This window comes from Phyllobates terribilis, unplaced genomic scaffold, assembly GCF_046119375.1.
Source record: "Phyllobates terribilis strain yellow unplaced genomic scaffold, ASM4611937v1 Scaffold_4__5_contigs__length_816908805, whole genome shotgun sequence".
Lineage (NCBI taxonomy): Eukaryota > Metazoa > Chordata > Amphibia > Anura > Dendrobatidae > Phyllobates > Phyllobates terribilis.
Genome location: NW_027362764.1, coordinates 173,150,203 through 173,176,933, shown reverse-complemented (window position 1 = coordinate 173,176,933; position 26,731 = coordinate 173,150,203). Strand labels below are relative to the sequence as shown.

The following is a 26,731-nucleotide window of genomic DNA, read 5'->3' as shown; positions in this document are numbered from 1 at the left end:
TTATGTATAGCTCAGTCCCTTAGTATATAGTGTACTCACTTATTATGTATAGCACCGTCCTTAGTTACATAGTTTCCTCTTTTATTATGTATAACATCATCTCTTTACGTACCATCTTCTCTAGTTATACATAGTGTCGTCTCTTATTATATAGCTTACTTTGCTGTTATGTACAGTGCTGTCCCTTACATAGCGTATTATAGTTATTTTGTCAGTCACAGCGTCCTTTTTTATTGAACACAGGTATATAAGGAAAAAAAGGGAAATTTCAGCCTACCATGCATATGCCATAAGGGTCCACTGGTGCACAGAAATCCTTGGTAGCAAGTCCAGGGATGAGAAGCAGTAGGAAGTAGTTTAGAAAAACTCCAGCACCTTCTCCGTATCCATCACAAGAAATGTAAAGTTAAAACGTCCATTTTATTAGTTCCATTAAAAAAGCGCCATATGTAAGGCAGACCTAGAACACAGGGCGCTGTATTATCCGATATGTAAGGGACGGTGCTGTATATAACAAGAGAGGGCACTGTGTAATAAGGGGCAGCAATACACATAATAAAGGAGACTATGTAAGCTATATATATATATAGCTGGCTGTAGCTTTCTCGCCATAAAAGGAGGGGGGGACCCAGACACATTTCTTGCACAGGGGCCCCAAGCTGTCAGTGTCCACCCCTGTCTCTATTGGAGATACTGTCATAATAAAGGTAGGCTTTGCTTCTGGATGTAAACAGGACTGTTATTCACTCACAGCAAGCAGAGGTCATGAAATGCTGAGGCACTATCAGCACTGTTTGTGCTGTATTTCCATGAACTAGGAGCCCCCTCGTTTAGCCTATGATGGGGGGCCCGGGCCGTGTACTGAGAGGAGCCGGAGCCCGTGGAGAGTGAGAGGTGCAGCAGAGAGGAGGGAGGGGGCGCCAGAGAGTGACAGCAGAGGATTTCCTGGAGGAGAGGGGAGTCTGCAGCCTGTGGGGACTGCTCCGTGCACAGCTCAGTACCGGCAGCTCCGTGCACAGCTCAGTACCGGCAGCTCCGTGCACAGCTCCGTACCGGCACCTCAGTACCGGCTGCTCCTTCCCGCTGCCTGCTCTCAGCTGATACAACTTGGCAGTGCTGTGCCTCCGCTCGTCCTTGGTGCGGTGCTCGGTGTCAGGGCTTCTCTGCCAGTCTCTGGAGCGGGCACAGCCCGGGCAGCAGAGGATGTGGTTGAACTGAACGTGCAAAGCAACATATTTTGTTCATGAGTTCAGCGCTGAAGGAAGAGCAGAAAAACAGCAGCGGCTAAAGCCTGTGCCCGGAGCTCCGTCCCTTCCTGACACTCAGCGCTGCGGACCCCAAAACTTTCCTGCGTCCCCTGCTATGTGACTGTGGCCGCCGGCTGCCGGAGAGACCGTGCTTGTGATCTGTGCGGAGAGCGGAGCCGACACTCAGGTAACAGCGGCTCTGTGGGGTCAGCACCTTGTACCGGGGAGACACTGCAGTGTCAGGGGTCGTTATGGAAGCAGAGGGTCATTGTGGGGTCCTGTTCATGATGCATCGCCGTAGGATCTGGCTACCGACATCTGCTGTGCCAACTTTAGGGTCTGTCATGTATGTGGGGTCACTGTGCTCTCTGACTTCAGTGTACAAACTGGCGCTGGGTGGTCGCTCTGTCATGGTGCAGTTTATTATGGGGTCTTTTACATGGGAGTCACTGTGGAATCTGACATTTGGTTAAGAGGGTTACTGTTACATGGGGGGTAACTGAGGGGCAGACTGTTGTATACAGAGGTCACTATGGGGTCTGACCACATTTTACATTGAGAGTCATTGATTTTATATTGGGGGTCGTTCATTTTAAACTGGGGTAACTATGGGGTCTGAATTAATATTACACTGGGGTCATTCATTTACATTTAGGAGGTTACTATGAGTTGTGACTTTATATTGGGGTCACTATGGGGTCTGACATCATGTTACATGTGATGGGTGTCATTTATTTCACATTTGGGGTCACTATGAATTCTGGCATAATTTCATATTGGGGGTCATTCATTTAACATTTTGGTGTCTCTTAGTTCTGACTTTATTTTACATAGAAGGGTCACTATGAATTCTGACTTCTTTTTACATTAGGATCCCAATGATTTTCTCATTTTGATTTGTATTGGGGTCTCTATGAGTTCTGACTTCATTTTACATTGAGATCATTATTGGTTTCTGACTTTTTATTTTAAATTGGGTGTCATTTATTTTACATTGGGGGTCAATATGATGTCTGACTTCATTTTACATTGGTTTCATTCATTTACATTGGGGCTCTATATGAGTTTCTGACTTTTACATTGGGTGGTGGTCATTCATTTCACAATGGGGTCTCTATGAGGGCCGACTTCATTTTATATTGAGATCACTATGAGGTTCTGACTTTATTTGAAATTGTGTGTCATTTATTTGACATTGGGGGTCAATATGATGACTGACTTTATTTTATATTTATATTTAGGATCACAGTAGTGTTTTGACTTTGATTTACATTGGGGTCTGGGTCTCTATGAGTTCTGACTTTATTTTACATTTGGATCACTATGGAGTCCTGCCTTAGATTTACATTAGGGGTTCACTGTGGGTTCGTCATTCCTCATTATGGGGTTCACTGTGGGTTCTTCATTCCTCATTATGGGGTTTACTATGGGTTTTTCATCCTTCATTATGGGGTTCACTATGAATTCTTTATTGAAGTTAAAATCACACTGTTTAAAAAAGGCAATTGAGTTTTACTTGACCCCATATGTGAATACTGAACCTTTAGGGGCAGCTGGATTTTGGTCAGATGTGTTGTGATCTTGTGGACTATATATTTGGTCCACAACCTAATCCTACTGGTCGTGCAACTGTATGAAATCTCATGTATCACTAAAATAATTAAAATCAATAGACATTAATAAATAAGCTTATAGAAGTTCATCAGGAATAACATTGTGTAGAGTCCATCATTACTTTCCATAATGCCTCACATCGTAAGGAGCCGTTGGATTGTAGGTGCACAGCTTGGAAATCCTTGAAGCTGCTGGGGACAGATACTTAATTAACAAGTCTCCTCAGTGCATTACTGCTGGTGTTCACTTCTATGTAGTCACACATCCCGAGGACAGGGACCGCTAGCATTCTTCACATCACTGTTCACATTTGTATTGATGGATGTGAGTTGTATTCATGACATTTCTTGTGGTGGGGGCTGCAATAAGTAGACAGCCATGCCAGCAGGTAGTGTGATGTGGAGAGGAGGGGGGCACATATTACAGCAACATAAATGGAATTTTATTAGATTTTTTTTAATAAAAGTAGGAGACATGTAGATTAATAATTCATACATCAGTTATGTCACTTTTATTGACTGTCCATTAGTACAGCACGATTGCTCACAGGAATTTTAAGATAGGGAAAAGGCCCATAAATCTGCTGAAATGGAGAGGCACAGTGGTGTTGAATTTGCACACTGCTTTCATCTGAATGGAACTGATTTTCAGTCGTGGAAATTTGTGCGACAAATTTGACAAGTGGGAACTCATCCTTAAAGGGCTTAGCCCATGAATAACACTTAAGAGATAAATGTATGATCGCCCCCCCATCTGGGATCCTGACCTCTCAAATGATAGGGGGTGCTGGAGCACAACTGCTTTTTTGAAAGTCAATGGGACTAAGGCCTCATTCAGAAAAAAAGAGACCGATCAGTGTTCTTGAGCTGATTTTCATCCATGTCCCTGTGTCTTTTTTACCATCAGTGATTTACTCGTATGCCAAAAAAAAAAAAATTGCTAACTTTTTTCCGACTTATTTAAATATTAAATACAGCACACGGATGGCATCAGCAAGCTGTCCGTGAATTTCATAGCCTAGTATAGATGACTTTGATCGATGACTCAATCACAATTAGCATGTCTCTTTGTTTTTTTTGCAGTCCGCAATAAAATAGTCAGTAGGGCTGTTCACATTGGGACATATTCTAATCATTAAAAATATGAACAGAATACGCATGTGACAAATGGATGTCTGAATGAGGCCTAATAGAGATGGAAGAGTGATGATACTCCTCTATCTTTGTCAGTCCCACAGACTATGAATGGAGCGGTAATGCAAGTGCGTGACCATTGCTCCGTTCACAGTGGGGACACAGGAACTATCTTGTATTTAGTGGGACTAATTGATTATGGAAAATGAAAAATACATTTGAAATTAGCAGTAAATGTAAAAAATTATTTAATAAAGTGTAGGGGATAAAAATTTTAGTGTGAACAAAGGACATTTATTTAGTTTGCCTATAAAGTACCTCCAGATTCACTATTGAAACATTGAAACATCACGTGGTATTTTTTTTTTTTTTTTCGGGAGGGGGGGGGGTGTTTTCTATTAGTGTTTGTAGAACTTCTTATCAGTCTGATTAAAAAAACGCAAAGTGTCGAATGGAGAGGTTGACCTGGTTCCTAACGTCTCCCAATATTTTACCCATTATATTTTCTGGCCAATTTTTCCTAGTCTGCATCCACCAGTGGAAACCCTTTGTGAAGGAGTTTTAATGGTTGTGTAGTTAACTTGGAACCTTACCCTTTCTAATCATTTTTGATAAGTGTTTTCTACATAACAATTAAGGTCGCATTCTAAATATGTACCAGTCATTTCGACCAAAGTAAAAACGTCTCCCCCCTTTCAATGTTGATTATCTTGCCTGTCCCCAAATAAAGGCCCACCCATCTGTTATGCCTGAATGCAGTTTGACAGGTTGTCTCTTTTCTCCTGCTCTCCAGCATTTCCCATTATCAGTCTCTTCTTCTCTGCTGCTAGACACAGATTACTCTTAACAACAGGTAGCGGACAGCAAATTAGACAGAAGAGAGACACCAAGTGGCCGGCATTTTGGAGTGATATTGTTTTTGGCTGAAAACATAATTTTGAGTAATTAAAAATCTTTGCAATTTAGTCATTGCATCGCCCATCACATGAACCTAAGTTTATTAAAATAGCAGTAGATATTTAAACATATGAGTGTAGGTAACCTAACTATAGAGATGTTTTTTTTCTTTTTTTTAGCCCCAGCCCTAATTCTGTCTTTGATGTTGTAAATAAGAGCATCTGCTTGCACCCATGTAGGAAATCTTAAGTCATCTGTGAGATGTTCATACATTGATGCAGTAACAACAATCCACTTCATCTGAGTGATGGGGGAACGATGCTGATAGAAGACAAAAATAGGCCCCCAGAATTTGATAATGTAACCCGTATTTATGATGGGAAGTCAGAAATTACTGTTCTCTGCTATTTATTATTTAAAATAATCAAGTTACTTTGAATTGATTACACAAATTTAGTCTATTTTTAACTTAATCGCCTTGTCTATTGAGGCACTTACCTAAGCAGAAGACCAGGAAATCAGTTACCTACTGATAATTCTGCACGTGTCACTATTTTTTGAATATTTTTCTGATCTTGTCATCAGAATGAAAGTATAAGTCCTGGGCTGGCATTGTTTTTTCAGCTTCAGAAGTAAATCAGACAGTTTTAGGGCTCATTCAGATGAACATTTTAAACATCTGTGTGCTGTCCGTATGCAAAATAGATAGCATACAAACAGGACACGGACCAATGCAAGTTAAAGGGGTTGTCCACTACTTTTACATTGATGGCCTATCCTTAGGATAGGCCATTACACTCAGATCGGCTGGGGTCTGACATCTGGCATCCTCGCCGATCAGCTGTTGTCGGTGGTGGCCTCTGGCCGGAAGTACTCACTTGTGGAGCTAGCCATCTACTTGCAGTAGCCGGTACTGCACATCCACCTCCTATTGATTTGTATAGGTGAATGTGCAGTACCAAGCCTTGGCTACTACAAGTAGACAGAGAAGCTTGGCAAGTAAGTACTTCCGGCCACCGACACCAATAACTGGTGATCGGCGGGGGAACCGGGTGTCAGACCCCGGCCGATCACACGTTGATGACCTATCCTAAGGATAGGCCATAAATGTAAAAGTAGTGGACAACCTCTTTAATGTGATAGTTCACATAAATGTTTTTACACACTGATCGATGGTCTGTGTGAAAAATCGCAGCGTGCGCAACTGTGATCTGTATTCTAGATCAGACTCGGCCATTATAAGTGATTGGCTGTGCAAAAATACCGATCACATACGGGTTTCTATCCATACGTCATGCGTTTTTCACGGGGACATTACAATTATGAAGATAGGAAACTGTATTTCACTGGATGCCATACGGATGTACAAAAGGGTCATGCTGATTGCATAAAAAACTCTGACACACGGATGACAATATGGATGAAAAATTGTCATTTTTTTGGGATCTAAAAACAAACAATATTGCATATGCTCGTGTGAACTATTATTCAAGGGATTGCCAGTGTCATGAAGACTTTAGAGATTGATTCCAGCTCATCGTAATGAACAGTTTCCTAACCAATAATACCCCAAGACACAATTCACAAATATTTCAGTGTTTCATATTCCATTGTGTTTTATTTGTGTGAAAAAAAAACAATGAGGCAAAATATTGACTGGGAGTAAATAGAAAAGTATGAACGTCATGACAGTTCGATTTGTTCTTGTGCCATTATTTCACATTCCTGGTTGTTGCTTTTTTCATGCAAAAATTGTGCATGAAAATCAAGGTGGTTCTTCCCCAAATTCCCAAAGAAAAACCATGAATTCACAAATCCACTTCATTTTCTTAGCTGATGCAGATGGATGCCAGTTGTCTGCTTCGTGTGACTCGAATGGACATCTACCAGTCTTGGCCATGTACAATATATTGCTACAAGTGATTCTTCTATTGTCTGCTCAAGGTTCTTGTTATTGCTAAACTGTATCAACAGTTTGTGGAAAGAGCTTTAAGACACCCGAGAACCCGGATGAAACCCACACAAACCCAGGGAGAAGATACAAACTCCTTACAAATGTTGTCCTTGGTGGGATTTGAACACAGGTCCCACTTCAAAGTAGCAGTGCTAACCACTGAGCCACCGTGCTGTCAACTACTTTATACTTTTTAAATGCAAACTAGGAACGATTTATATGAATTGATGCCTATACTGTGACATTCGTTGGAGCCATGGATTGGAGGTATATATCAGAAGATCCTCCATGCTGCCATATGTTAATTACTAAATATTTAATAGTTTGTATGAGATACTTTGTACAATATTAGAAAACAAAGTCTGTATTTTCCAGAAACAGACTATGTACAGTCCTTCAGCTCAACCCATTTACTTGACTAGGAATCAGCTGCAGTACTAGATACAGCCCATGCACAGGAGTGGAGATGTTCTTGGGGGAAAAAAAAGTAGACTTTATTGTAATTCTGTATGACCATTTTATGGGTTATGGCCCTTTAAAGGAAGTCTGTTAAAGGGATTTTGCCCTAACAAACTCCCTTTAAGACGCCAGGTAGTGTATGCAAGGTCACCTAAGCATTTTTCAGTTGTGCATCCAACCGCAGGTGTGGTGTATGACTTGAAAGGGGTTTTCCAAGACTTTGAGATTGTTAGATAGGTCATCATTATCAGATTGGTGTACAGAGTGTAACTTTTCACAATAGTTAGAATCCAGTAGAAGTCAATGTCAAATCGCCATGTGTGATAGCCATAAAATATCTGTAGCATAGGTGACGCTGGCACAGTCAAGGCGAGCAGGAGTTTTTGGAAGTAATGTCTGGGCATGCACGTGTGATAAACACCCAAATATGCTCACTTTGACTGGTGAGGCTTTGGAGGTCCCCTATTCCAGCAATCAGTGGAGGTCTCATCGGTCAGTATAGGTAATATACTGTATGTTAATGGATGGTGTACAAATTTCAGATGGTGCAAGTTTGACAGAGACTTTATATCCAGCATTCACATATATGCTGATAATCCTGAAATGTTAAAGTGCGGCTTTGATATCCAGTTTTCGTATCCGCACTCCGTTGACTGTAACGGGACACAGTATAACTGATTTGTATCATGTGTCCCTCTCCTGTATAGTGCTGGGAGTGGTGTGTAAGGGATTTTCCAGTACAAGTTTGTTTTATTTCATGCATAAAGCGATGCAGAAGTACAGACTGTAATTTCCTTTCATGTACTTCTTGAAAAATGCTGTATACCAATTCTAAACAGAAAACTTTCCGCATTCTTTCTTGTCTGCATTACACCGCAGTGCATGACAGTGTCCCATCAACTAACATCCCGAAGCATTTATAAGAAAGGCGATTTATCTGTAAGAATGTCACATTTACCCACAAGCATCATAGACAGACTTTCACTATTAGGCTATGTGCCCACGATGCAGAAATGCTCAGGATTTTTCCTGAGCGTTTCTGCATCTCTCTGGCAGAAAAAAACGCATGCGGATTGTACATGCGGATTGTACATGCGGATTGTACATGCGGATTGTACATGCGGATTGTACATGCGTTTTTCCTGCCAGGGACATGTGGATGTGAAGTGTTCTTCACTTGCATTTCCGCATGCGGGTTGACAAGCGCTTTCCAAGCGATTAGCATCACTTGGAAAGTGCTTGTCAACTAGGTCACACTATATAAATCCATGCAACCGGCATGGATTTATATACTGTGACCGAAAAAATGGTAAAAAATAAAAAAATAAATCTATACTTACCCTCCGATGGCCCCGGAGTCTTGATTCACCGTCCCGGTAGCCGGCAGATCGCGTTACACTGAAGGACCTGCCGACGTCAGCGTCGCGTGACCCGTCACATGACTATGACGTCAGCGCAGGTCCTTCAGTCCATCGCGAACTGCCGGCATGAAAGGACGAGTGCAGCGGGAGCCGCCAGAAGGTAAGTATATATTTAATTTTTATTTTATTCTTTTTTTTTTACAATTTCTATGGTACTCGGGTCTGGATGAGAGTCTCCTCTTCTCTAGACCTGGGTACCATCCGCACATTAGAACGCATGAAATGCGCATCTACATATACAGTGATGCGGAATACATGCGATCTAATGCAAGTCAATGGCGGCGAAAACGCAGCACTTCCGCAAAATAATTGGTAGTGCTGCGTTTTTTTCCGCAATGATAATCCGCATCGGAAATTTCCGCAGCATGTGCACAGCACATGCGGATTATCACTGGGGAACATGGCAGGCCTTCTATCATGCGTTTTTTAAGCGTTTCTGCAGCGTTTTTGCCGCTGCGGAAACGCTTAAAAAACACATCGTGGGCACACAGCCTAAGGTGTTCTAATGTGCGGATGGTACCCAGGTCTAGAGGAGAGGAGACTCTCCTCCAGACCTGGGTACCATAGAAAACTGTAAAAAAAATAAAATAAATAAAAAATAAATATATACTTACCTTCTGGCGGCCCCCCGATGCGCTCCTCCTTGCTTGCCGGCAGTTCGCGATGGACTGAAGGACCTGCACTGACGTCATAGTCATGTGACGGGTCACACGACGCTGACGTCGGCAGGTCCTTCAGTGTACCACTGCCGGCAGCCGGGACGGTGAATCAAGATTACGGGGGCCATCAGAAGGTAAGTATACATTTATTTATTTTTTTACATTCTCTCGGGTCACACTATATAAATCCATGCCGTTTCCCGTTTATATAGTGTGACCAAGTTGACAAGCACTTTCCAAGTGATGCTAAAATCGCTTGGAAAGCGCTTGTCAACCCGCATGCGGAAATGCATGTGAAGAACGCTTCACATCCACATGTCCCTCGCAGGAAAACGCATGTACAATCCGCATGCGTTTTTTTTCTGCCAGAGAGATGCAGAAACGCTCAGGAAAAAATGAGCATTTCTGCATCGTGGGAACTTAGCCTAATAGTCAGTAAAATATTCGCAAAGATCAAATGATTTTTCAAATGAGTTTATAGCAGTTCTGTTAAGAAAAAGTAAAGATACGTCAGAGATTTATGTTAGACCTAGAAATGGCACGATGCTGCCAGTGTGATTGCAGTGGTCTGGTGCTATATGTCACTTTGACTTTACCCCTTCACCACAGTGCACGATATGGAGGAAGTGGTAGTCTGAAATTGTGCTGACATCTGCAGTTAAAGGGAATCCATCAGCAGGATCTCACTACCAGACTATTTACAGTGGGTAAGGAAAGTTTTCAGACCCCTTTAAATTTTTCACTCTTTGTTTCATTGCAGCCATTTGGTAAATTCTAAAAAATTCATTTTTTTTTCTCATTAAAGTACACTCTGCAGCCCATCTTGACTGAAAAAAAACAGAAATGTAGAAATTTTTGCAAATTTATTATAAAAGAAAAACTGAAATATGACATGGTCATAAGTATTCAGACCCTTTGCTCAGACACTCATATTTAAGTCACATGCTGTCCATTTCCTTGTGATTGAAATGGTTCTACTCCTTCATTGGAGTCCAGTTGTGTTTAATTAAACTGATAGGACTTGATTTGGAAAGGCACACACCTGTCTATATAAGACCTCACAGCTCACAGTGCATGTCAGACCAAATGAGAATCATGAGCTCAAAGGAACTGCCCAAGGAGCTCAGAGACAGAATTGTGGCAAGGCACAGATCTGGTCAAGGTTACAAAATCATTTCTGCATTACTCAAGATTCCTAAGAGCACAGTGGCCTCGATAATCCTTAAATGGAAGAAGTTTGGGACCACCAGAAGTCTTCCCAGACCTGGCCATCCAGCCAAACTGAGCAATCGTGGGAGAAGAGCCTTGGTGAGAGAGGTAAAGAAGAACCCCAAGATCACTGTGGCTGAGCTCCAGAGATGCCGTAGGGAGATGGGAGAAAGTTCCACAAAGTCAACTATCACTGCAGCCCTCCACCAGTCGGGTCTTTATGGCAGAGTGGCCCGACTGAAGCCTCTCCTCAGTGCAAGACATATGAAAGCCCGCATAGAGTTTGCTCAAAAACACATGAAGGACTCCCAGACTATGAGAAATAAGATTTTCTGGTCTGATGAGATGAAGATAGACCTTTTTGGTGATCATTCTAAGCGGTATGTGTGGAGAAAACCAGGTACTGCTCATCACCTGACCAATACCACCTCAACAGGGAAACGTGGTGGCAGCATCATTCTATGGGGGTGTTTTTCAGCTGCAGAGACAGGACGACTTGTTGCAATTGAAGGAAACATGAATGCGGCCAAGTACAGAGATATCCTGGATGAAAACCTCTTCCAGAGTGCTCTGGACCTCCGACTTGGCCGAAGGTTCACCTTCCAACAAGACAGTGACCTTAAGCACACAGCTAAAATAACAAAGGAGTGGCTTCAGAACAACTCTGTGACCATTCTTGAGTGGCCCAGCCAGAGCCCTGACCTAAACCCAATTGAGCATCTCTGCAGAGACCTGAAAATGGCTGTCCACCAGCGTTCACCATCCAACCTGACGGAACTGGAGAGGATCTGCAAGGCAGAATGGCAGAGGATCCCCAAATCCAGGTGTGAAAAACTTGTTGCATCATTCCCAAGAAGACTCATGGCTGTACTACCTCAAAAGGGTGCATCTACTCAATACTGAGCAAAGGGTCTGAATACTTATGACCATGTGATATTTCAGTTTTTCTTTTTTAAGAAATTTGCAAAAATTTCTACATTTCTGTTTTTTTCAGTCAAGATGGGGTGCAGAGTGTACTTTAATGAGAAAAAAATGAACTTTTTAGAATTTACCAAATGTCTGCAATGAAACAAAGAGTGAAAAATTTAAAGGGATCTGAATACTTTCCGTACCCACTGTATATGCACATATTGCTCTTTCAAAGAAAAGTCCAGCAATACCTTTACATGGCCAGTTTGTTTGTATACTGAGAAATAAATGTTTGAAATGATGCAAATGAGGTTGTAGAGCTAAAGCCTCTGTCACTCCAGCTCTATTCCCCACTCAGCGCCGCCTCCTCCTGCTTAACTGATGGCTTCTTTTATCTGAAGTCACAAAACAGAGGCTGTCAGTCAAGCAGGAGGATGCGGCACTGGTTGAGGAATAGAGCCGGAATGACAGAGGCTTATAAATAGTTTTTCAGCCTTATTTCCATATCAATTCAAACGCTGATTTCTCAGTAACAGAGGAATGGACTGGCCGTGTAAAGGTATTGCTGGACTTGTCTTTGAAAGTACTACATGTGCATGTAAATAGTTTGGGGGGTGAAATTCTGCTGACAGAGTCCCTTTTACGTATCAAAGGGCCAGCCTAAGTGATAATGTCACTTACCAGCGCTTCACTGCTCACAGCATTCTGAAGCAGTTGTTTTCAGGCCCTTAATGAGGACCTGTCACTTGCTAAAAAATTTTAGTTAAATACGTTTTAAAAATCCCTGAGATCCCCTGATTCTGCTGCTCTTTACCATTTTGCACTGCGTCGCTGCATTGCAGAGATATTCACATTTGTTTTTTATGGAGTGTAATATGTGAAATCTAGGCTTGTAGTTCAATTGAGAAATTCTTTAGTCTTCTTTGGGAGCGTGCACTTTCTTCCCTCCCAAATGCTGCAAATCGCAGCATCATCAACTGTTAGATAAGCTGCTGAGCTCAGTTTGGCAGCATCTGGGAGTGGAGTGAATGTGCACGCCTCCAGAGAAGACTCTGAAAAAACGCCCAGTTGGACTGCAAATCAGAAATTTCACATGCTGCGCTCCAAAAGCAGCAAAATTTGAACATCTCTGCAATGGAATGATGCAGTGCGAAACGGAAAAGAGCTGTAGAATCAGGGGAGCTCAGGAATTTTTACAAGGTATTTAACTTCCTTTTTTTTTTTTGATCAAGTTACCGGTCCTCTTTATGGGTGTAGCCAATTTTCATTTTTACACATTAATTTTTCCTCCTCTACTTCCAAAATATACAGCTTATATTTTTTATTTTTCTGTCAACAGATCTGTGTGAGGGCTTATTTTTTGTGGAACAAGTTGTACTTTTGAGTGACACCATACATTTTACCATACAATGTACTGAAAAATTGGGAAAAAAGTTGCAAGTAAAGTAAAATGGTGAAAATAAAAAAGTTTTTTGTTTAATTTTTACATTCACTATGCAGTAAAATGACCTAGCAAGATGATTAAAGAAGTTGTCCACTACTTTATAATACCCCCCAATGTATCCCCTCAGGGGCCCTTAAGACTTTTTGTAAATACCTTATTTTGCAGATAATGCCTGTGAGCGGCGCTATTGGTGGCTGCTGACAGGCATCACGTGACCCTGCGCTGACGTCACGACAAGTGAGGCGTGACTCAGTGCTGGGGTCCCCGCGGTGGCTGCTGGGTTGTGGACGGGGTTACCCCCTGCGTCACACCCAGCATCCACTGCGCGCTTTCCCAGTGAATGGGGAGAGGCAGAGCGCGCGGTGGATGCCGGGTGTGCCGCGGGGGTTAACCCCGCCCACAGCCTGGCATCCACCGTGGAACCAGGAAGACAAAGACCCCTGGCTGCTGCCAGCACTTGACGTGACATCAGCGGATGTCAGAGCCGGCTGCAGCCGGGGGTCACGTGATGCCTGTGAGCAGCCAGTGATAGCGCCACTCACAGGCATTATCTGCAACATAAGGTATTTACAAAAAGTCTTAGGGGCCCCGGGGGATACATTGGGGGGTGGGTAATATAAAGTAGTGTACAACCCCTTTAAGGTCTGTAGAATTACACTGATAAACACAATGTCATAGTTTATTTTAATTATATTTAAAGTGAACCTGACAGCTTGTACATGTTGCCCGATCCACCCATCAGTGTCTATTTTATTTTATTTTCAGATTCACCATTGAAAACTATTTTACACACTGTCATGATTGCACAAAACCTGATTGCCAGTAATTGTAACCTGGATGAGTCTTTCGTTTAGCTTTCTTTAACTGGACAACTGGGTATTATCATGTCAAAGAGGTGTGTCTCTACAGCCAGCACTGTCATCACTGACTGGACAGTGTCAGAATATTTAAGAACATGCCCTAAACTGGTAACACCCAGTTGTCAATTTATTCATAAATTCCTAGTAGGAATAACAGAGGAATGGCACAATTCAGAGTTACAAGAAAAAATGCTCTAGAATAATTTTTTTCTCATGAGGAATACAAGTATTTACTAAAACAATGACATCAAGAGAGCTGAGAAGGTTTAAAGTGACTATTAGGGTAGGGACTTTATGTGTGGCTTGCTTTTGTTTGGTTCTTTTAATAAATGAAATATTACTGTGCATGAAGGTATCTTTTATACCTCTCTTTACTAATTGATGCCCATGTTAAAAGTGCTTTTTGTATTCGAGGAAATCCTCCTCTGCGTTGACTAACCAAATTTCTGCTCATTATGGATAGTCGTTAGTGCAGAAAGTCTTAGAACCTAATTTACAATGTTGGTTGAAAAGTTCCCAATAGTATATAAGGAAGAAAGGTTCTGCATAATAAATCAAATGTATGGAGTCTCAGGGGGAAAGAGGTGCTATTATTAGTAATGAAGTAGGAGATTACTCATTTGTACTTTTTCGGGTTGAAACCTCTGGGAATCTTCAGGAGCAATTCATTTAGGACATTTTGAAAAAGACTAATTGTACGCATGCATAATAATGATAGATGATATGACAGACATATAACACTGGTTTTTAAATGTAGCTTAATGCCATGAGAATGTAATTTGGAAACACCAATTCACCTATTCCAGGTGTGGATGAACGTGAAGCACGGAATCACACTGCCGCCACGTGTGTACAAGCGATCCAGGAAATATGTTGCAAAACGATCAAGCTTCATGAAGCTGAATCATTTTGCAACTTAATGCCATACAGTTTATGTATTGCAATTATTCACTATAGGCAATGCGTACACAATATTGCAGCAGAATATGCAGATTTTAGGCTCTCATAAACTTTAGACTAAAATGGCAAAATTCGCTGACACCGGCAGCAGGGCTGTGGAGTCAGTGTCCATTTTGGTGGAGTCGGTATGAAATGGACCAACTCCTAAAATATATAATAAATTGGGTTCATTAGTACAATGCATTAAGTGCTGTAAATGTTTTCATAAGAATTTGGGAATGTTGTGAAATGCCCTATAGGGAAAATATATATTCTTGTACCGTGTTAGCCAGTAGATAGAAAAATATTTAGATTTGAGAGTCCTCAGTGGTTGATACCTTTTAATGGCTAACTGAAAAAATGGTAACAAATTGCAAGCTTTCGAGACTACTCAGGTCTCTTCATCAGGCATAGTATACCACAAAATCTGAAGAGTCACATATTTATACACAATAAGACACACAAGAAAAAAAATGCAATAGGTAAGACAGGTGATGAAAAGCAGAATTATTATGGAAGAGATAAACAGTTCTGGCTATAAATATTTTAGCAGTTAATAGATAAGGAGTCTGAAGGTTTTATTGTCCTGTGACCAGGTCCAGTGTTGTGATGGCCTCACAATTCTGAGGATGTGCTCCTCAGAATTGTGAGGCCATCACAACACTGGACCTGGTCACAGGACAATAAAACCTTCACACTCCTTATCTATTAACTGCTAAAATATTTATAGCCAGAACTGTTTATCTATTCCATAATAATTCTGCTTTTCATCACCTGTCTTACCTATTGCATTTTTTTTTCTTGTGTGTCTTATTGTGTATAAATATGTGACTCTTCAGATTTTGTGGTATACTATGCCTGATGAAGAGACCTGAGTAGTCTCGAAAGCTTGCAATTTGTTACCATTTTTTCAGTTAGCCATTAAAAGGTATCAACCACTGAGGACTCTCAAATCTAAATATTTTTGAAATGTCCTATAAATGTCGGTACTGTTCCTGATCTAAGGATCTCGGCTTTTAGTTGAGATGAATCTGTGCTGCACTTTATGTACATGCTCAGTAGTGAGGCTGTGGAGTCGGAAGGCATGGAAATTGAGGAGTCGGAGTCGGTGGTTTAGCTTACCGACTCCACATCCCTGATCGGCAGGATCAGATGACAGTCTAGTTTCTATAGATGCTTCCTGACTCTCCCCTAACAGATGATGTCTGGAGAGAGAAGGATCGGCACCGTTACAATTCCAACAGCGGCTGTCTCATAGAAAGCCCAGGAATGCTTAGCCGAGCCAAGTGTTACTGAGCATGGAGGAGTCGGGGGAGATAGCTATCAGGTGAACGATCATCTGGCCAACTGCTGTCTAATGTGCATGGGAGCCTTTAGGACTTCTGATGAACCATCTGAATTTTCTTGATATCTAAAAGTACATGATCTGACTTTTTATAAGATCACATAGAAGTAAACATGAAGTGCTTCCATTTTTCAGCATGTTTGAAGTGAGGGGGTCTGAAATGACTTGATGTCTAACCAACCGTAAATGTCAGATTTCTTCTTTGACTTTAGTTGAAATGTTTTACCTTCTACAGTCATGGGCAAAAGTTTTGAGAATGACACCAAAATTATATTTTCACATGATCTGCTGGCCTCTGGTTTTATTAGTGTTTGTCTGATGTTTATATCACATACAGAAATATAATTGCAATCATATTATGAGTACCAATAGGTTATATTGACAGTTAGAATGAGTTAATGCAGCAAGTCAATATTTGCAGTGTTGCCCCTTCTTCTTCAAGACCTCTGTAATTCTCCCTGGCATGCTCTCAATCAACTTTTGGACCAAATCCTGACTGATAGCAGTCCATTCTTGCATAATCAATGCTTGCATTTTGCCAGAATTTGTTGGTTTTTGTTTGTCCACCCGTCTCTTGATGATTGACCACAAGTTCTCAATGGGATTAAGATCTGGGGAGTTTCCAGGCCATGGACCCAAAATCTCTATGTTTTGTTCCATGAGCCATTTAGTTATCACCTTTGCTTTATGGCAAGGTGCTCCATCATGCTGGAAAAGGCATTGTTGGGCGCCAAACTGCTCTTGGACGGTTGGGAGCAGTTGCTCTTTGAGGACATTCTGGTACCATTCTTTATTCATGGCTGTGTTTTTAGGCAAGACTGTGAGTGAGCCGATTCCCTTGGCTGAGAAGCAACCCCACACATGAATGGTTCCAGGATGCTTTACAGTTGGCATGAGACAAGACTGGTGGTAGCGCTCACCTCTTCTTCTCCGAATAAGCTGTTTTCCAGATGTCCCAAACAATCGAAAAGGGGATTCATCAGAGAAAATGACTTTGCCCCAGTCCTCAGCAGTCCACTCCCTGTACCTTTTGCAGAATATCAGTCGGTCCCTGATGTTTTTTCTGGAGAGAAGTGGCTTCTTTGCTGCCCTCCTTGAAACCAGCCCTTGCTCAAAGAGTCTCCGCCTCACAGTGCGTGCAGAAGCACTCACACCAGCCTGCTGCCTTTCCTGAGCAAGCTCGGCACTGCTGGTAGTCCGATCCCGCAGCTGAAACAGTTTTAAGATACGGTCCTGGCGCTTGCTGGTCTTTCTTGGGCGCCCTGGAGCCTTTTTGACAACAATGGAAGCTCTCTCCTTGAAGTTCTTGATGATGCGATAGATTGTTGACTGAGGTGCAATCTTTGTAGCTGCGATACTCTTCCCTGTTAGGCCATTTTTGTGCAGTGCAATGATGGCTGCATGTTTTCTTTAGAGATAACCATGGTTAACTGAAGAGAAACAATGATACCAAGAACCAGCCTCCTTTTAAAGTGTCCAGTGATGTCATTCTTACTTAATCATAACTGATTGATCGCCAGCCCTGTCCTCATCAACACCCACACCTGTGTTAATGGATCAATCACTAAAACGATGTTAGCTGCTCCTTTTAAGGCAGGACTGCAATGATGTTGAAATGTGTTTTGGGGGTTAAAGTTCATTTTCTGGGCAAATATTGACTTTGCAAGTACAGTAATTGCTGTTAAGCTGATCACTCTTTGACATTCAGGAGTATATGCAAATTGCCATTACAAAAAATGAAGCAGTAAACTTTGCAAAAATTACTATTTGTCTCATTCTCAATACTTTTGGCCATGACTGTACTCCCATGTTTCATTACTAAACCTTCTGAAGAGTTTTTTGTCAATGAGATCACTGGTTTGTATGTGAGGTATGGTAGAAAACCCGAATATAATGACAGTAAGGCTATATATAATTGTATTAAGGTCGATTTTTTTTTCCTTCTAAAACTGTTGGAATCCCTATTGAAGCACTGAAGGATTTAGTGTACTTTACTAGTGTTGAGCCACCCCCGTAGTGTTCGAGTTCGGTTCGGTTCGTCGAACACCCGTGTGTTCGCCGAACTGTTCGTCGAACTGTTCGTCGAACACCTTCGAACACCGTTAAAACCAATGGCAGGCAAACAAAAACACATAGAAACACATAGAAAACACCTTCAAAGGTGACCAAAAGCTGACAAACTGCTCAGAAGACACAACTAACACATGGAAAAGTGACAAGTACATATAGTCATGCGAAAAGAAAAGAGGTGGAGGAGTAAAAGGAGGGGGAGACACAGATATAGGCATGTCATGCCCTACTAAAATCCAAAAAGTGAGAAGCCGACACGTTCAGTCCGCTCCTGCCCGTGCCACCTCCATGTCGCCGGGTTTGTGCCAGAGCCGCGGTGAACCCTGACGGCCAGCCCCCCTCTCCCAATACTGGTGCCTGTCCGCTGGTGGGTCGAGCGAGCCCCCCTGTGGTGGAGGCAGCTCTAAGCTTTTTAATTTAAATTGTCTCTCTAATTTGAATGAATACACTTTAAATCCATTTACAAGGATCTATTGGAGGGCAAGTCTCATGCCAGCAGCCGCGTAATTCCAGCTCCAGTAGCGTCCACTAAAGCTGCTGCAGTTAAAAAGCTTTTATAAGGATCGAGCTCGGCTGTCCACCGCAAGACATCCTACTGCCAGTCCGAGCCCCTATGCCTTGGGGTGCCTCCTGATGCTCTTCACTGAGTATCCCGTGGTCCCGAAGCATTTCCTTTGAAAAAATGAAGTGTCCAAACTACAGGTGGTGTAGCTTGCTTAACAGCCGGGATAATCCGCTGACTAGCAGACACTGCTACTAGGCACAAAGTATTTCCTGGGCTAGATGCAGTTAAAAATTTGTAATTAGATACTCTCGTTGGATGCTGAGAAAGCATTCCATAGAGTCTCCTGGCACGCCATATATGATTCTCTTAAAAAGCTTGGGGTAGGGGTCTAGGGGACCCTTTTATAGCCAAAATCACGGCCCTGTATCGCAATACGTCACCTAGGCTGAAGATAAATGGAACTGTAGCACCCTGAGGGCTCGGTTGCTACAGAGGTATTGCACCTCACCCAGAGGTGTGATATCTCACTCTCAGGTAAGGATGTAGTGTGGATCAGGACCCGACACCTGCATGCATTACACCACATTGCCGTGGGGCAGGGCGACCAATATGCCCCTGAGATGGGCACGACAGTCCCTGTCCCTGGCTGGAGTGGGGGGAGGGAACACTGAGGAAGGGGAACCCTGTAGTGCAGGAGCAGGGAGGAAGCAGTTCCTGGGTGCATTGAGAAGGGAGTATAAAAGGTGGGCACCATCTTAGTTCAGTGCAGAGAAGTCTGAGCAGAAGTGGCAGGGAGCAGGGGCTCTGCATGAGCTCTGCTCCGGAGGCGGGCCTAGTAGCAGAGGCCCAGGCCTGGAAGAGGGAGAAGGAAGGAAGAGGAGCGGAGAAGGCTCCAGGAACGAGGAACAAAGGGATCTCAGGGGTGCGGACGGGCGAGTCGCCACCGCACGCCCGAATCCACCTGCGTGGAGGGGTCAGGCCAAAGGGGGAGACCGGTCCCCGAAACTAGTGGAGGCAGGAAACGACCCTCAGCTAGAAACAGGAGGCTGTGACATTTTATGTGGCGCAGCCCCTCGCTACACCCGCTAGGAAGGCACCACATAGGGTCAGGGAAACTGGCGCCAAGTTTACCAAGAGGAGGCCCAAGGCAGCCGGACAGAAGGGTTGGTAAGAAAGGCCAGACAAAGGACACACAAAGGGGGTCCTGTGAAGCACTCCAAAGTTATCTGGGAGTTGTCTGAGCCCCTCACCTGGTGAGCACAGTACGACGTGGGCAGCCGTTACCTGCAGACGTGGTCTGGATAATAAGAACTGTGAGTAAAGGCCCTGGACTGCATCACTGACTCCGTGTCATTACTGCTGCCCTGCACCATCACCCCCATCCTCCGCATACACTGCCCTGAGGCTATACTCCTCCCGTGGGGAGTTATGCTACGCTCTGCTGCACCCACAACACCAGCCTCAGCGGTCTGCCCTGGAGCGGCGGTTCACTCTGACCGCAATCCACGGGTGGCGTAGTCGGACATTTAAACATCAAAACCACATAAATAGTTCCGCCACTGGTTTGACCGCCCTGAGCCACGGAACTGGGTTGCCGCCACGGAGACTACAACCACCAGCATCCACCAAAAAGGGTCCGGCTCCGGGTGTCCCAAGGCCCAGGGGGCGCGTCAGAACATTTTCATCACCTTTCACAATCACCAATGGGACAAGGCAGGGATGTTCTCTGTCCCCTCTCTTATACATCCTAGTGATGGAGCACCTGCTCTCATCAATTCGCCATAACCCCAATATTAGGTGGATTGAGGTGGGAGGCACCGAGTACAAGTGCTCTCTATTTGCTGATGATGTCCTAGTATATATCACTCAATCACATATATCCATCCATGCTGTTATGGCTGAAATAGATCACTTTGTTACATGGTCAAATTTTAAAATCAATGCAGCGAAGTCTGAGGCCCTCGATGTCTCCCTCCCCAAATCCATATAGGATTCCATCCAGTCCAACTTTCCCTTTGCCTGGCCCTCACAGGGTATCAAATACTTAGGAATTCCTATTCATAGAGACCTCTCCCATCTATGTTATCTTAATTTTGGGCCCTTTATTGAACAACTCCATACAGACCACGGTTGGCAAGTTAGAACTGTAAGATTCACTACGTGAACCACTGGTGTTTTGTGGAAAAGCACATGTACACTGTGTTCCAAATTATTATGCAAAAAGTGTTTAGGAGTGATAAGGGAAGAATTTGTTTGTTTGTCAGTTAAACTCATTGATGGTGATGTGTGTCAGGGCTCTTTATATCACTGTAAGCAATTGCAGACACCTGTGCTAATTAGTTTGGCAGGTGTGTCCAATGAAAGGCAAGACTACTTAAGAAGGCTGTCTCACATTATTAAGCAGCCTACATTTTCTGCCAAAATGGGAAAGAAAAAGGATGTGTCGGCTGCTGAGAAGCAACAAATTGTGGAGTGTTTAGGTCAAGGCATGACTACAATCAACATTGTGCGATGATCAGGATGAAGTGTCTTGGCAATCAAGAAGTATGTAGCTGATTCACAGTACACACGTGTGCGTGCTGATAAGGGCAAATTGAGGACTCTTTCCTACAGGCATTTACGTCAGGTTGAAAGAGCAGCGGCAAAAAAGCCTTGTCATAGCAGCAGACAAGTTTTTGAAGCTGCTTGTGCCTCCAACGTCCCCCGAACAACAAGATGCAGGGTCCTTCAGAGGTTTGCAGCTGTGCATACGCCATCCTGTCGACCTCCTCTATCCACTTCACACAAGCAGAAACGGCTCCAGTGGGCCAAACATTACATGAAGACTGATTTCAAAACTGTTTTGTTCACGGATGAGTGCCGTGCAGCGCTCGATGGTCCAGATGGATGGAGTGGAGGATGGCTGGTTGATGGACACCCCACGCAAACACGGCTACAGCGCCAACAAGGAGGAGGTGGAGTAATGTTTTGGGCTGGAATCATGGGGAGAGAGATTGTCGGCCCCTTTAGGATCCCTGAAGGCGCTAAAGATGAACTCCATAATGTATGTGGATTTTCTCAAACAGCACTTCCTGCCATGGTTCAAGAAGAAGAGCCGTGTATTTCACAGCAAGATCATTTTTCTGCATGATAATGCACCATCTCATGCTGCACATAAAACATCTGCATCTCTGGCTGATATGGGCATAAAAGGGGACAAACTTATGGTGTGACCCCCATGCTCCCCTGACCTCTACCCCATTCAGAACCTTTGGAGCATCATTAAAAGGAGTGTCTATGATGGCGGGAGGCAGTTCACATCTAAGCAACAGCTCTGGGAGGGTATTCTGTCCTCATGCAAAACAATTGAAGCAGAAACCATCCAAAACCTGACAAATTCAATGGACGAGAGAGTTCAGAAGCTCCTTTCGAACAAGGGGTCCTATGTGAAAATGTAACCACCTAGAATAAAGTTTTGAGTTGAAAACTGTTTGATTTCAGTTTCTAACAACCTGCTAATGCTTATAATTTCAAAAATGACCATTTTTTTGGTCTTTATTAAAAGGAAAAGGTTGATCGAAAAGTTTGGGGGATCTAAGAGTGTGGCAACCCAGTAGTCATGATTACTTTGAATTCTGACAATATGAGGGTCATGCTGCAGGTAGTGCAGCAAGAAGGCACTTATGTGTCTTGCGCATCTCGGAGCCCCAAAATTATTTTCCGGGCTAGATGCAGCTAAAAATTATTATTAATTTTAAATCTGGTGAAGCTTTAGTATAGATGGCCTAATAGGATCAGTGCTGCACACTGCTACAAAGCCCAAATTATTTTCCAGTCAAGATACAGATAAACATGATTAGTAATTTGAAAGCTTAAAACGGTTGGTAGGGTGATTTTAACCAATCATCAAGCTTTTACTCTCCCCAGGATGACACAGGGGTAGAAAAGTCGTTTCGGATCCATGATTTGTTCATCTTTATGAACGTGAGTCTGTCTACATTATCAGTGGAGAGCCGCGTGTGCTTATCTGTCAGCACACCACCAGCAGCGCTGAACACACGTTCAGACAGAACGCTGGCTGCGGGGCATGACAAGATCTCCAAGGCGTAAGTGGCTAGCTCCGGCCATTTATCCAGATTGGAAGCCCAAAAAGAGCAAGGGTCCAGTGACACAGTCGTGGCTTCAATGTTTACTTGGAGATACTCCTGTACCATCGTCTCTAGGCGTTGACTATGTGTCAGACTTCTTGTCTCCTGTGGCCTTGCAAAGGATGGGCTAAAAAAGTGGTGAAATGATTCCGCAAAATTGATGTTACCAGCAGATACTGTGGTTCTGTTACGGTTTGAGTGCTGAACACTTGACGGTCCCACGGTTGGCAAGTTGGAACTGTGAGATTCACTACGTGCACCACTGGTATTTTGTGGAAAAGCACATGTAAGATTCTGCAACAGTCTCTGCTGATACTCCTGCATGCGTGCATCCCTTTCTATGACAGGAATAATTTCTGCAAATTTACTTTTGTACCGGGGATCTAACAGTGTGGCAACCCAGTAGTCAGGATTATTTCTAATTCTCTCAATTCGAGGGTCATGTTGCAGGTAGTGCAGCAAGAAGGCACTCATGTGTGTTGCGCATCCAGGAGCACCAAGTCCCTGTTGTGTTGGTGGCGAGGTAACAATCATGCTTCCTTCCTCTGTCCTCTCCCCCCAACCTCGCACAACAGAAATGTGATCAAGGTCTCCCTCATCTGATGAGTCTTCCATCAGTTCGTCCTCCACTTCTTCCTGGGCTCCTGCACCTTCCTCACTAGTTTGGCTGCTACCATGCGCCCTGGTAAAACCATCTTCCCCACCCTCACATGCCTGCCGCCTTGGTGCTGCCGACCGTCTGGACCTTGCAGATGTTAGCCCTTCCGCATACAACTCCTCCTCCTCTACTTCCTCCACCTCCTCTTGTGCCACCACCTGACTCCGAATTCTGTTTAACATGTGCTCCAGCATGTAAATCACCGGAATAGTCATGCTGATAATGGCATCGTCAGCACTAAACATCTTCGTCGCCATTTCAAAACTGTGCAGAAGGGTGCATAGGTCCCTGATCTGAGACCACTCCTCCAGCGTGATTTGCCCCACCTCTGGATCTCGTTGGCCCAGGCTATACGTCAGAACGTATTGCACCAGGGCTTGTCGGTGCTGCCACAGTCGCTGCAACATGTGCAGAGTTGAATTCCACCGGGTAGGCACATCGCATTTTAGCCGGTGAAGTGGCAGGCCCAACGACTTCTGTAGAGATGTAAGTCGCTGAGCTGCGGGATGCGAACGGCGAAAGTGAGCACACAGCGACCGTGCCCTCTGCAGAAGGCCATCTAGTCTGGGATAGTGGGCTAAAAATTGCTGGACAACCAGGTTCAACACGTGAGCCATACAAGGCACGTGTGTGACATTGCCCCGGTGAAGGGCCGCACCCAGGTTTGCAGCATTGTCGCACACGGCCTTCCCTGGTTTCAGGTCCAGTGGAGACAACCATTCATGAAATTGGTTCTCCAGAGCTGACCACAACTACTCAGCTGTGTGACTCACATTTCCCAGACATTTCAATGTAAAAACCGCCTGATGACGTTGAGCCCTACTGCCAGCATAGTAAGGAGGTGTGCAGGATCCCTTCTGCGCAGTTAGAAAGCTTGTGGCATGACCAGACAGGCTTTGGGTGCAGGTGGAAGACCGAGAGGAGGTTGAGGAGGCAGAAGCAGTGGAGGAACTTTGACATAAAGAGGATTGACGCACAACTCGTGGGGACGGCAAGACTTGGACAGCAGCCCCTTGTCCTGCTGTCACCATAGTTACCCAGTGCCCAGTCAGCGACATGTAACGCCCCTGTCCATGCCTACTCGTCCAAGTGTCTGTGGTGAAATGCACCCTGTCACACACAGAGTTTCTCAAAGAAGCGGTGATGTTGTGTGCGACATGCTGGTGGAGCGCAGGCACACCTTTCTTTGAGAAGTAGTACCGACTGGGCATCTGGTACTGGGGCACTGCGACGGACATAAGGTCTCGAAAATCCTCTGTGTCCACCAGGCGGAAAGGCAGCATTTCTGTAGCCAAGAACTTGCAGATGGTGAAATTCAACCTCTTAGCTTTCTCATGGCTAGGAGGAAATGGTCTTTTACTTGTCCACATCTGAGGGACCGAGGGCTGGCTATTGTGCTTAGACGGGGTTGATAAGGGTGTCCCCGGCAAACTGCCGGTCTGTGAGGAAGATGCAGGCGGACATGTTAGGTTGCCTTGATCCAAAGGTGGTGCTATCGATGTCGGACAGCGCTCAACACCAGCTGGTGTTACCACCTCCAAAGAAAATGATGACCTGCCAATCACGCTGGCTGTTGCGGGTAAAGAGGTGGCAGGTCTGCGCCCCAAAACAGGTGTGACTGCTGTCCCCCCAGTCACAGAGGATGAAGAGGCCGCGGATGCACAAGATATGGCAGACGGTGGTTGGCCCGGCCGGCTAGGCCGCATTGTAGCACACTGAGCTTCCCACTGCAACTTATGCTTCATGTCCATGTGCCGGTTCATGCATGAAGTACTCAAACTATGTATTTTTTGGCCTCTACTTAGCTTTTGCTGACAAATGTTACAGATAACACGAGTTGGGTCATCTTTATCGATCTGAAAAAATGCCCAGGCTATGCAAGGCTTAGCACCCATGCGACATGAAGAGCCACCACGACTTGTGGTGAGAGGCAGAGTTGTGTTTGAGGATGCAGTTGTTGACGTGCTTCCAGTACTACGTCTCTGTCCAGGAAGGCGCAACCTGACCTCGTCGTCACTAGCATCTTCCTCCACCTCCTCTGCTGACCTCATCTCTTGGCTGACTGTGGGTTGACAGTAAGTGGGATCTCCAACCTCATCATCATCACCCTGTGCGTTATCACACCCGTCATCCTCAGAGCCAACCTGTTCCTGCCCTGACAAAAAACTAAAGTTGTCGCTCCAATCAGGTATTTGAGTCTTATCATCGTCTTCCTCATTGTCTCCACCAACAGGAGTTACAGTTTGGGAATGAGGGTCTACATTATGGTCAGAACCTTCTGCGTCTGGTCCTGGATCCGACTCATAAAGATTCTGGGCATCAGTGCAGATCATTTCCTCGTCTGGATTCACAGAAGCGCTGGAGTCGACCTCTGATTCCCAGGCTATAGTATGAGTAAACAGCTCTGCAGACTCAACCATCTGTTCTACCTCATACTCAGACGGGCAGCTGGAGATTTGGGAGCTGTGAGGAAGCAAGTGCGATTGGGGTGACACCTTTGAGGACTGGAGTATTTGTGATGTTGAAGTTGATGTGGAGGAGAGCCCACTTAAAGGAGCACTTGATATCCGTTGAAGCACCTGCTGTTTTTGTGCCTCATCTGGAATTTGTAGCGATTAGCGTGGCCGTAAGAAAGGGATCTTATTACATTGTCCACTAAAAGAAGTAGACATTTTAGTTTGGCTGGAAGATGGTCTTTCTTCTGCAGATGTTACTGTTGCTTTAACACCTACCCCACGGACACAACCTTTTTTCCCCTTCCCAACACGCCTATTCCCCTTTCCACCAGCAGCAGGCCTTTTTCCACTCATTTTGGTGGTTAACTAATTAACAACTCTGGAGTTGTTTGCACAAAAAAACAATGGATGGGAACCGAGCAGAGCTGAGTGGCCAAACTGTGGTATTAGGCCAAAACTATTGGCTGGGTTAGATGCAGAAAAAAATTATATTCAATTTGCAACCTGATGGAGGTCAGTATAGATGGACTAATAGAGAAAGTCCCACACACTGCTAGAAGGCCAAATATTTTTTCAGAGCTAGATGCAGAAAAAAATATATTCAGTTTGCAACCTGATGGAGGTCTGTATAGATGGATTAATAGAACAAGTCCCACACACAGCTAGAAGCCCAATATTTTTTCAGAGGTAGATGCAGAAAAAAATATATTCAGTTTGCAACCTGATGGAGGTCAGTATAGATGGACTAATACAACAAGTCCCACACACAGCTAGAAGCCCAATATTTTTTCAGAGGTAGATGCAGAAAAAAATATATTCAGTTTG

The 26,731-nt window shown here is 44.1% G+C and overlaps 1 protein-coding gene across 1 annotated transcript in view; it reads left to right on the top strand.

The window, feature by feature from the left end:
- Nucleotides 1-754: 754 nt before the first annotated feature.
- The window catches only part of RFTN1 (raftlin, lipid raft linker 1), a 448,879-nt gene continuing 422,902 nt past the window's right edge, over nt 755-26,731 (top strand). Inside the window, exon 1 of the mRNA XM_073677942.1 lies at nt 755-1,434. The gene's annotated coding sequence lies outside the window, so the exon portion shown is untranslated. The remainder of the gene's footprint in view (nt 1,435-26,731) is intronic.